Genomic DNA, 12,229 nt, shown 5'->3' on the forward strand with positions numbered 1-12,229 from the left:
GCAAACCCAGACCATAAGATAAACGCAATGTAAAGAGAACCAACAAAAGCATTTAGCCAGATTATTACCCTAAACATGCCGGTGATGCACGTTAGGCTACAAAGTCAGTAGATATGTGTCTGCTGGAGGAGTGTGTGTGAATGTAAAAGGCAGGGGGAGAGTGGCCGCTTTAATGAGGTAAAGATTACCACACCACAAACGATGAAAAATTCATGGTACAAGTTGGCGCTGGCGTAGGACGGTGCTCAGAAATTTTATTTGCTGTTTGATATGCTTACTTGCCAGCTCAGCAGGCACTATTGTGTGGCTGGAAGAGAGGGTGAAAAAACACACTTAGAGCTGAACGCTGTAGCTATTACCATGAATAGCTTTGAGACACACAAAGGCATGTTTGCGTGTGTGTGTGTGTGTGTAATGTATATAAGTGCACCTCTCCTGTGAGTGAGATGTTTGTGTGTCTGTTGGCAGCAGTGTGAGAAACAGGGGAGCAGCGCAGGTGAAGGGATGCACACTGAATGTTAAAGCGACCCATCTCATTGGCATTGCAGCGCTTGTACAACTCCGATAAGTGCATTTATGGGGAAAGTCAGCGCCGGCTTTATCTCGTCATTGCAGGTTCAATCACAGATAAAAGGATTGGACTAACAAAAAGCGAATATCTATCTATATTTGAGATGAATAAATTCAAGCTTCACAGCGTATCGCGTGGCCTCGATCACCTCGGACTGACCGCCCAGCTGCTCCGAGATAACATGTTTTCCTAGAGAAATTACTGATGATGGGTTTCGCTGCTGATAGTCGGCCTGCTCCCTTCCACCCTCAGGCTATCACAGGGCAGTCATGAGTAAAATGTTACCAGCATGTAAATTTAAACAACTTTTCAAGGCATTTAATTCCACACTCCAGCTTGACCATGCTCTTTTTTTTCCTTATCTGTGTCTATGCTTTCAAGCCTCTCTCTGTCCATCCTCTCCATGTTTGGAAATACTGTATGGCTCCAATAGTGGGTCCTTGGGGTGATGCTGATGGAATGCATTTCTCTTTCCAACCTGCATGCAAAATCACCCCAATGGGGAATCTCTGGCTCCTGTTGACAATACCAGCGCAGAACCGAGAGTCTCATGGTAACACTGTGGCTCTTGTTAAAAAAAAACAATCAAAATTTGGCAAATATAAGTCTGCACAATAAGCTCGGACTAAAGACACATAGGAAAAAAGGAAAAATAATTGGCAGACAGGTTCCTGTCACACGACCATTCGAAATACCATGTTTCCTGAAATAAAATGTGTGACGAATATGAGCTTGCTTTGTAGCTGCAGGAAGGGAGGTGCTCGTTAAAACATAACTAGTACAAAACTTAAATGACAAAGCATTGTTTTTTTACTCTTGGCTGCTTTTTAAAAGTGATCCTAAAATGGTGTGAACACGATGCTCTCTAACAAAATGGCACATTCAGTTAATGTTTTTAAAAGGGAGAGAAAGTTCTCCTCTTAGAGGCTAAGAGGAGCAGCATTTTCTTGGAAATGAGGACACAAATGGACTCAAAATATACAAAAGAAAAACATGGCCATGAATAGACACATTTAAACACGGTTTTTTTTCTTTCATTATGCTATTTAGCTTGCTCTGTCCTTTCATTAAAATGGTATATGTAAAAAAAAAAAAATTTAAAAAAAAAAGGTAATACCGTAAAAAAAAAATATGTCAAATGATAAAAATGTTTTGGTTGCATTCAGGAAAACTGAGCATTAAGCATTAAACATTGCAACTAAAGTAAGACGCTTGTAACGCTCGTATTGCTGCAATAATCATGACAATTTGTTGTGGATTTTATTTCTTACTTTTGAATGTATTACTTAGTTACCATTACATGTATATATTATATTACGAATCTGTTCAATTTGAATGTAAAAAAAGTCCATCAAATTTTTTTTTTGTTACTAAAAATTATTTATATGTGCATATTTAAAAAAATAAAAATACAAAAAAAAATAAAAAAAATAATATATATATATATATATATATATATATATATATATATATATATATATATATATATATATATATATATATATATATATATATATATATATATATATATATATATATATATATTTTTTTTTTTTTTTAATATGCACATATAAATAATTTTTAGTAGCAGTTCAGGCACCAATTTCAATGTACTGATTTGACACCAGTATCGGTTAAAATGTAAACAAAACCTTCTTTAGCCTGGATAATGATGCATCATTGAGGCGCCACAGTACCATCTCATGTGTACGCCATGATGACTAGCGTGACTTTATTGTTCTTGCCATATTTTGGATCAACATTTATACAAAAAAAGTAGCTTTCATTAAAATTGTATTAGATTCAGTCCCCGTCTGTCTTTAATTGCCAATGTTCACTCGCAATGAGGCAAGCTCGCAAGCCAATTGCAGACAAACAGGATCCAGGTGTAAGCCCAAAATATGCCTCACACACTTATCGTATTAAAAATGTATTGACACTCATGATAATGCATCATCATCCTCATAATGCATGCTAATGAAAGATGATCGATTGAACTGATGGAACATGATCACAGTCACAGTCGAACCATTAGCTTGGTTGTCTGCTGCTGTGGCGCTGCCTCCATCTCCCTCTAAACTTGCTAATGTAACATCCATCCATCCATTTCTACCGCTTATTCCCTTCGGGGTCGCGGGGCTAATGTAACATATGGAGTTGAATTAGGACCAAAAGTTGTGTAGCTGGTAAGCTTTGAAACTGAAAAATAAAGTTTTGATGTGGAATTTTGCTAAATTAATCAGTGTAGTTAAAATTTAAATAAGTGCACATCACACATTTTTTTCAGGTTGAATATTATTAAAATACTCTCTGGAAATTCTTTGAATTTATGTTATTTTTTAATATCTTTCACTTTAATATATTTTGATATCCATGCTTCTTTTTTTCCAGATTGAAATTAAAATGTTCACAGTTTAAATTTTTTTCCCAGTTTGGTATCTTTGTTTTTCAGATTAAATGTTTTATTTTTTTTCAGATTCAACCTTTTGGCTCAAATTTTGCGTGGGGTGCGTGCCATCAACTGAGAGGGGTGTAGAATCGCGACGGTTAGTTTAGTAAAAGGATAGGAGGTGTCCCCAACCATGTTGCCTTCAGGGAGTTTAGGAAATAAATAATTTCAAATCCCCAACCACATGACTACGGCCGCAATGATCTTGTAGTAAAACAAATATACTGTGTGTCATTTTGTTTCGTTATGTTTGGCCAGGCGTTTCCCGCAAATGCTGAATTGTGAATACTCAGGGGTTCAAGGAACTTTATTGTCATACCAGCCATTAGACACATGAGATGGCAGGAAATTAAGTACCAGGAGGTTCCAGATTTAGCCCAATGAGTACAACAAAAACAATAATATGTACATAATAATTAGGGATGGGAATTGATAAGATGTTTCCGGTTCCGATTCCTCTTTCGATTCTGCCTAACGATTCGTTTTCTTTATCGGTTTTCTTATCGATTCTTATTCGGATAAAAAGATAACTAAAAGGTAGAATAGCATCAAGTTTGTTTAGTTTAGAGCTAACATGACCTTACAAAGCCACAAGTGAGGTCCTAAAAGGCACAAAGCAGAGAAAAACTACTTGGAAAATAAATAATTCTGTAGGATTTAACAAAAGAAAACATATGAAGAAATTACACAAAAATGTACCATTTCGTAAAGTTTTTAAAACTTTTAAGTATCTTTGTCATCTGTCTCGAAAATATATTGTACAAAGGTTTTTTAGATTTAGAAAGTGGAACTAATATAATGACATAGGCTCATAACATGCAACACAAGATATTTCAAGCCTTCTTTTGGTATAATTGATGATTATGGCTTACCGTTTATGAAAACCTTGAATTTAAAATCTCAGAAAATATGTGGTGTTTCAAAAACTTTAAGCCATGATCATCAAACGTATAATAAATAAAAGCTTGACATATTTCACTTTCAATGAGTTTATGTAACTTATTAGTTTCACATTTGAAGTTGAATTGCTGACATGAATGAACTTTTACACGATATTCGCATTTTATAAGCTCCACCTGTATAAGATGAGTGAAAATGTTGGAGGAAAAACATGCAACTTTTCTCTGACTATATACAATTGAACATAAACCTACTGAAAGAAGGAGCATCTATGTGGCAAATGGTTGCAAGCTTTTGACCACAAACTTAGTCACTTCTCGGTGACATTTGTCGTTCCTGGCCGAGTGGTATCCCTTCCTGCCGTGATGAAAGCTAGCGGCAGACGTGAACTGGAGCCATTGCTGCCCGCCTCCAAACCAGTCAGAATATGTCTCCTCATGCTCATCTAAATGGAAAGGCATTCATTTAAATTTAACGGGTAATACGCTAACATTATCGGCGGTATTTGTAGCAGTTGTATTTATGTCAGATGACTGCTGCTGCCTGGGATGATATAATCCATCCATCCAATCATCTTCTTCCACTTAACCAAAGTCAGGTCGCGTTGCATGATTGGCTTTATTCTAACAAAAAATCTTAGGTACATTATATATATATATGTTTCTTATTGCAGTTAAAGGCCTACTGAAATGAATTTTTTTTATTTAAACGGGGATAGCAGATCCATTTTATGTGTCATACTTGATCATTTCGCGATATTGCCATATTTTTGCTGAAAGGATTTAGTAGAGAACATCGATGATAAAGTTCGCAACTTTTGGTCGCTGATAAAAAAAAGCCTTGCCTGTACTGGAAGTAGCGTGACGTCAAAGGTTGAAAGACTCCTCACATTTCCCCATTGTTTTCAATGCAGCGAGAGCGATTCGGACAGAGAAAGCGACGATTAACCCATTCATTTGAGCCAGGATGAAAGATTCGTGGATGAGGAACGCGAGAGTGAAGGACTAGAGTGCAGTGCAGGACGCATCTTTTTTCGCTCTGACCGTAACTTAGGTACAAGCTGGCTCATTGGATTCCACACTCTCTCCTTTTTCTATTGTGGATCACAGATTTGTATTTTAAACAACCTCGGATACTATATCCTCTTGAAAATGAGAGTCGCGAACGTGAAATGGACATTCACAGTGACTTTTATCTCCACGACAATACATCGGCGAAACACTTTAGCTACGGAGCTAACGTGATAGCATCGGGCTTAACTGCATATAGAAACAAAAGAAATAAGCCCCTGACTGGAAGGATAGACAGAAAATCAACAATACTATTAAACCATGGACCTGTAAATACGCGGTTAATGCTTTCCAGCCTGGCGAAGGTTAATGCTGTTGCGAACGACGCCATTGAAGCTAACTTAGCAACGGGACCTCACAGAGCTATGCTAAAAACATTAGCTATCCACCTACGCCAGCCAGTCCTTATCTGCTCATCAAAACCCGTGCTCACCTGCGTTTCAGTGATCGACGGTGCAACAAAGGACTTCACCCGATCACCGATGCGGTTGGTGGCTAGCGTCGGATAGCGCGTCTGCTATCCACCTCAAAGTTCTCCTGTTTGTGTTACTGCAGCCAGCCGCTAATACACCGATCCCACCTACAACTTTCTTCTTTGCAGTCTTCATTGTTCATTAAACAAATTGCAAAAGATTCACCAACACAGTTGTCCAGAATACTGTGGAATTTTGAGATGAAAACAGAGCTTTTTGTATTGGATTCAATGGCGTCCGAATACTTCCGTTTCAACGATTGACGTCACGCGCATACGTCATCATACATAGACGTTTTCAACCGGAAGTTTCGCGGGAAATTTAAAATTGCACTTTATAAGTTAACCCGGCCGTATTGGCATGGGTTGCAATGTTAAGATTTCATCATTGATATATAAACTATCAGACTGCGTGGTCGGTAGTAGTGGGTTTCAGTAGGCCTTTAAGTCCTTAAATAAAATAGTGAACATACTAGACATCTCCTAATTAGTCTGCTGACATATGCAGTAACATATTGTGTCATTTATCATTCTATTATTTTGTCAACATTATTAAGGACAAGTGGTAGAAAATTAATTATTAATCTACTTGTTATTTTACTGTTAATATCTGCTTACTTTCTCTTCTTACATGTTCTGTCGACACTTCTGTTAAAATGTAATAATCATTTAATCTTCTCTTGTTTGATATTTTACATTAGTTTTGGATGATACCACAAATATGGGTATCAATTCGATACCAAGTAGTTACAGGATCATACATTGGTCATAATCAAAGTCCTCATGTGTCCAGGGACATATTCCCTGAGTTTATAAACATAATATATATATTTTTAAAACAAAAGAATATGTGATGCCAAAAAATATCGACATAATCATAGTAGTATCGACTAGATGTGTGCCTGTACTTGATATTATTACCGTGGATGTTAGGTGTAGATCCACCAATGGCGTTTGTTTACATTTTGACGCCAGTGAGCTACGGTGTGTAGTGAAGCATGTTTAGCTATTCCTCGTCCTGCAGGGATGATTGTTGTGTATCAGAGAAGGGAAGGAGGCGACAACCAGGGCAGGACTGCGGTTTACAAGGTTTATTTGAAACCTTTGATGAATATGTGGCGTGTGTATGCTACTCAAAGTGAGTGAGTGTTGACTATGTGTAAAATTAATAATGTAAATGTTACCAAGGGTTGTTGTCTGTAAATGTTGGTTGTATCTTTCGTCGTTATCCAAGGGGAAAGGCGAAGAGGCAGTTTGTGGACAGGCAAGTGGTCGTGGGCAAGAGCAGGGCAGCGTGGTCTAGGTCCGAGCAGGGAGGTCGTGGATCGAGGAGGGCAGTTAGGAATCCGGATGGGTGTCGAGTGACAAGGCACGATCACGGAGGTCAGGAGAGTCACTGTCGAAATACAAAAGGGCATGAACCAGGGGGAAAACACGGAGAGAGAGCAAAACAAGGACGAGGAAATCACTGGGAAAGGAATGCCAGACGTGATGCTTACTGGAAGGTTAGCGACGTTCTGGCAAAGGTTCCTTGGGTCCGCTGGTCTTAATGCCGCTCCCCCTCGTCAAGTCCAGGTGCTCTGATGACTGATTGCTTGCAGGCTTGTTGCTGTGTGGGCGTGTTGTGCTCAGCACGAGCAGAGGTGTGTCTGAGTGTGCTGCCAGCAGAGGGGTTAACAGAAGTGCCTGCAGCTTCAGCTGCAGAGGAAACGTGGGTTCGACTCCGCGTCATGACAATGATACTTGTAAGAAACATACTTTATTTGTCGCCATGGAGGCGAGGATTAGTGATTTAGAAGTAGCTAAAACACTGCAGACGGAAAATGGACGTTAGCCGCTAGCTAGCTAGCCATGTCTTAAAGCACCTCTTCCTGAGGGCGTTTCAGTGTTATAACTTCACATTTATCGTTAGTTTTTAAGCCAAAATGCGTCCGTTCTCCCTTTTCTGTCTACACACTGTGTCTGCTTCTAAGTACTGCGTTATTGTGCGCTGCCGAACATACTCGTCTGCTTGTAAAACCAGCAATGACATGACATGACGACGCGGGCGCAGGAGGGTGCGGGACCGGTACGTTTCAGAGGCGGTAAACTACCGAAAATGATTCATTTGTATCGCGTAGGGGTGTGGTAAAAAATCGATTCGAATTCGAATTGCGATTCTCACGTTGTGTGATTCAGAATTTATTCAAATTTTTCAAAAATAGATTTAAAAAAAAAAAAAATAATTTATTGATTTATTTTATTTGTTTAATTAATCAATCCAACAAAACAATACACAGCAATACCATAACAAAGCAATCCAATTCCAAAACCAATCCCGATCCAGCAACACTCAGAACTGCAATAAACAGAGCAATTGAGAGGAGACACAAACACGACACAGAATACATACAATTTCAACATAGCAGTGATTAAAAATCCCTCATTGACATTATCATTAGACATTTATAAAAATGCATCTCATAAGCTTGACAACACACTGTGTCCAATATTTTCACATAGATAAAATAAGTCATATTTTTGGTTCATTTAATAGTTAAAACAAATTTACATTATTGCAATCAGTTGATAAAACATTGTCCTTTACAATTATAAAAGCTTTTTACAAAAATCTACTACTCTGCTTGCATGTCAGCAAACTGGGGTAGATCCTGCTGAAATCCTATGTATTGAATGAATAGATAATCATTTTGAATCGGGAAAAAATCGTTTTTGAATCGAGAATCGTGTTGAATTGAAAAAGAATCGATTTTGAATCAAATCGTGACCCCAAGAATCGATATTGAATCGAATCGTGGGACACCCAAAGATTCACAGCCTTAGTATCGCGGTATTATACTACTATCGGTATACCGTACAACCCTAGTAGCTACATTGGAATTATTGTAAGTAGTGCTGTTGTGATCTTTTCTTGTAAAATGTCGGCAAACTTTGGAGCGCTTCTTCCGCCCAGTGTCGCCATGTTGCTCTCTGACGTCACTATGCAGATTGCGTGATGACGTCATCCTCACCCGGAAGAACCGTGTACGGAATCGAATGACAAAATGGAACCGGTTCTGAATAAAAAAAATGTTTTGATTCCCATCCCTAATAATAATTTCATATCATTTAAGGGTAATGTTAGCCACTGTGTTGTCCAAAAACCCATTCTGCACTCATGGTCGTCAACTGCACAAACAGCCACCTAAAGTGCATCCTATAATAAAAAGTAGCAATATATTTATACAGCTGTGCATGTGCTTGCATGCAAAGCTCTCACACAAACTCAATTAAACTCAGTGCTGTCAGTGTTTTATTTCTCCGCTTGGCAGAGAGCTCAAGAGATTATGGTCTTGGTAATTTAGAGTATTTCTAGTGAGACTAAATGCTTCACCCCGGTTTCCGAATGAAGAAGAAAAAAACAGGACAAACATTTAATTGATTTCCACTGCACATTTACTTGCAAACTGTTAAATATTCATGAACCATTAAAATATAAAAGATGCACATTTTGTATATCTGACCCTTGTTATGCACAGCCAACTCAATAATCTGCTCAATCCGCTACATTGTCCCACTCAGAGGTGAGGCGGGTGCTGTTTGTGCAAGGAGAAAAACACCATTAGTTTCCCACATGTTCCGCGTTGATTAGAGACGGCGGAGAGAGACTCCAATCCGTTCATTTGGCACGCAGAAAAGCACACAACTATCTTCATAACACACTGTTGTCCTGGAATAAAATGCTATTTTTTGGCGCTCTTCAGATTCTGAAAATTGCTTTCCATTATAACAATCCGATAAGATAACTGAAGGGGGATTCGAAATTAAACCGAGGGAAGTCATAAAACCTTTAATTAAGATGTGGATAAGTTTGGGAGAGAGAATAGACAAATTCATTCTTCAGCATCCCTTTATAGAAGCTAAGGGAGAGTGAAGAAAGCCAATGAAATGAGGACAGGAAATGGAAAGGTGAGCATTATTCCCTTCAAAATAGAAGAAAAACATATCCACTGCACCGTGATATAAAATGAGCGTTGAATTTAAACTTTGCAAAAGGTGCGCCCCATCCAGGTATGTCGGCGAAAAGGTCAACAAGCCGGTTCTTCTGCTGGCAAGTCTTATTTTGTTCTTCAATGAACGTCTGCTGTAGCACGACCGGGAATGGTTGGCTCAGTGTGAAGCTGGAGGAAATTTGCATTGGCTGCTGCATCCCTGCTGGGGAAGAGTGTCGTTCCCACATATAACCCGAGTCTAATCAGCCCATGCAGGTTGAAAAGGAGCCACAGGTAGCTCTTCAGTGGCAGGGGTGGAGAGAGCGCCGTAGGAGCGCTGATGATGGGGGGTTATGTGTAATGAGTGATACGCCTGAGGACACACCCCTCTTGTTTTCTCTGTACAAGGTGTGTGTTTTAATCCCACCGTCATTAGTGAGCGTTTATTTTAGTGATGTTATGTCTGCACACATAATGTCAACACTTCAGGTTCCTCTACCACCACAGAGTGCACTACTATCTTAGTCAGAAGCTCTCCATTCATCTTCTACTGCTTGTCCCTTTTGGGGGCGCAGGGGCGCTGGAGCCTAACCCAGCTGCACTTTGGTGGAAGGCAGGGTACACCTTGGACAAGTCGCCAACTCATCGCAGGGCCAACACAGAAAGACAGACAATCATTCACACTCATAAACATTCATTATATATTGTATCACCGCAGTTGATTATATCCATCCATCCATTTTCTACCGCTTGTCCCTTTTGGGCTCGCAGGGGGTGCTGGAGTCTATCTCAGCTGCATTCGGGCGGAAGGCAGGGTACACCCTGGACAAGTCGCCAACTCATCGCAGGACCAACACAGACAGACAACATTCACACTCATAAACACTCATTATATATTGTATCACTGCAGTTGATTATTTAAGATTATTATATAACAGTTGCAGACCATAAACATATTTTTTCTAAATACCATTTTATGCAAGTGTCTTTATACTGCAACACTTGCATGTGGCACCATTTGGTCATTAAGATTGATACACAATTCAAGGAAATTGTCAATAAAGGTGATGAATCTAGACTTTAATCTTGGTCCAAAATGTAAAGGGTTAATTCTGTCTAAGAGACCCATGCATGTGAATTTCGTATTTTCATAGGCACTGACTGAACTACATCGGTACTACCAATTCTCATAAAATTAAACACTTCCATGTCTCGATACCTTTGTTGCTTGTGACGTCACGTCCGGTTGCAGACTGGTCACCGGCACGAACACTTGGCGGTGAAACAAGCACTGAAGCAGAACTTATCGCAGATTCAGCCAAACTGCCCCCATGTAATGTTGCAATTTTCAATGCCAACAAAGCTAGTATGCCTGATAGAAAATGCTTGAAAGGAAATTAATACTCCACTTTTCAAACATGCACTGGTAATTTACAATGGCTTCCAATTTGCATGCTACCGATTAGCATTAGCAGTTCCACATAGCTATTTCAACACCTCCAATTTTGGTAAAGAAAACTACAACTAATTTACGTTTAAAATCAAACAGCTGTTGTGTAATAAATTCAATACTTACAGTATAAACACTTTGTAGGGTGCAACATAAGAGTAGACTGGGACATTCAGCTTAATGGCAAAGACTACTTCCTGGCTAAGGCAAAACACTGTAGTGTATACGCTGCATGCAAAGTGTACTATATAATACTTGCAGATAAGTGTAATAAGAAACAATATACAACAACTGGACACCACAAGTATCACAATCTGTCACTGATAAAATAAAAAAGGGTGGATTATTTTTAAACATTTATTAACACATGAACAAAAGTATCGAAAATGGGTACAGATTCCCAGATACAGGGAATTGGTACCGTGTCAAGTCAAATGTTAGAGGTCGCTATCCCTACTTGATGACACAGCTTTGAAACAGTTGATATTCTCGTTCCAAGCATGTTTTACTCAATATAGGTCATACAATCTCAGCAACAAGCTGTAATATTATACTGAGATAATTTAGGACCAAAACCCTTAAAACAAGTAAAACACTCTAACATAAAATCTGCTTAGTGAGAAGAATTATCTTATCAGACAGAAAATAAGCAAATATCACCCTTATTTGAGATATTTAATCTTATTTAGATTTCAGTTTTTGCAGTATGGGATGTTGGTCTATTTATTTTGTCAGAGTTACAGGAGCACTCTGCTGTTTTTAAGAATCTCATGCTAAAAATCTAGTCTATTTTAAGCTTTTTGAACTGTACTCGCAGGCCACCAGTAGAATAGTCCAGATGATAAAAAAAGACATGACCTACAATGGAATCTTGAGGAACACTACTAGTATAACTAAAGAAGGTGAACAAATGACTGCTGACTGTATCTGAAGTAAACAAGTTGCAGAAATATGAACTCAGGGGTGTCCTGAAATTCAAACATAACATGATGAATTCCACATTTAAGGCTCAAACATTATCTATAGCGAGGGTGAAAATGTGGGACAATGTGAGCGGAGAAATTAAACTGTCTTGTAGCCTAAGAGTGTTCAACCTTGCGGTAAAAAATATGTTGTTGGGAAACTATCAAAAACATGACTAGTTGTTTGGACTATCTCAACTGTGAGACAAAGGTGCAAAATAACTCACTGTACTCACGGGACGGCGTGGCGAAGTTGGTAGAGTGGCTGTGCCTGGTTACTGGGGTTCAATTCCCACCTTCTACCTTTCTAGTCACGTTCGTTGTGTCCTTGGGCAAGACACTTCACCCTTTGCCTCTGATGGCTGCTGGTTAGCGCCTTGCATG

This window comes from Entelurus aequoreus, linkage group LG11, assembly GCF_033978785.1.
Source record: "Entelurus aequoreus isolate RoL-2023_Sb linkage group LG11, RoL_Eaeq_v1.1, whole genome shotgun sequence".
NCBI classification, from domain to species: domain Eukaryota; kingdom Metazoa; phylum Chordata; class Actinopteri; order Syngnathiformes; family Syngnathidae; genus Entelurus; species Entelurus aequoreus.